This window comes from Rhyacophila brunnea, unplaced genomic scaffold (assembly GCF_057557595.1).
Source record: "Rhyacophila brunnea isolate RB1 unplaced genomic scaffold, BYU_Rbru_1.0 scaffold_80, whole genome shotgun sequence".
NCBI classification, from domain to species: Eukaryota; Metazoa; Arthropoda; class Insecta; order Trichoptera; family Rhyacophilidae; genus Rhyacophila; species Rhyacophila brunnea.
This window is the reverse complement of record NW_028233351.1, coordinates 401941-403216: the sequence shown is the minus strand read 5'-3', so window position 1 is coordinate 403216 and position 1276 is coordinate 401941.

Here is a 1276-nt window from a genome sequence, read left to right as displayed (position 1 = left end):
TTAATGTTTTATTTTTCATGTTCTCTCGTCTAGTTGTCAAATAAGTAATCGTTATCTATGTATTAAATTTCAAATCCAGAAAAGTACTTAAAATATATATAAAGAACGCAATACAAAAAGATAAAATGCAATAAATTCTCTTATTGATCATAAAAAAAAATTATCAATTTATCCACGTAAAAAATTCGTTTTGCATGTGTTTATTTACAAAAAAAAATTTAGAAACATGATATTTATTGAGATTGCATTCGGTTTGTTTAAAAATTATAATAACGAATATTGCATTAAACATAATTATTCTATTAACATAAATTATTTCTTTCTTTCTTTAATTAATTAATTAATATTTTAATGACCCGTTGAACATTTCACTTCAATCAACAAAAATTATAATTTTTAAGTACGATTATAGGGAAAGCTAAATTGAATGCGGATATGAAAATAAAACATAAGTGAAACCAATAAGCCAATTTTGATGCATTGAAAAATTTAAAAACTTCTTTCAAGTGTGAAAGAAATAATAAAACAAGCAAACTATATGCAATAAAAAATGGCAAAAAATCAATATATAAAATCGAAAATTTCGCGATAGAAATAATTAATATGAATATATAAATAATTGTTAGAAAAATAAACATTATTCTTCTGTATTTTCGGAACATGTTTTTGTAATCGGCATATATCATTTCATTATGGTTCTTTGCTTTTGTTTCAAATATATAAATCAATAAAACAACAGACAATGCTGGTATGAATAGGATGGGCAGATAAATAATTTTAATATTTATCTTACAAGCAAATAATATTTGCATCGTTGAATATAGTTGAAGTAACGCAAGTAAAATTGAAAATATGAAATAAATACACTTATGATATGTCACGAACCACTTCATTTGTCTATTATTATATAAATAAATAAGAAGGAAAATAAGTCCCAAATTAAACGTAAAAAGGTATTTTCGTTCTCTTGACAATAAATGAATTAACAGGTGGCTATATCCAATTAATAGATTTTCAAAAAAGACACCGGATGTCATCTTTAAATGCTTTAAATTCGTATTTTCATCAACAATTACATCACATGTTTCAATATCAATAAAATTGACGTTTTCTAGTCCTCTAACAACTGATATATTTTGATATAACTCCGACATATTTTTTTACTTGCATTTTTCTGATATAAGTAACAAATTTTTTTTTAATCTGTATACTTGTGGTTTTCCCGATATTTTTTGATCTTTTTCTATTTGATAATAAAAAATTTGAATGGAATCAG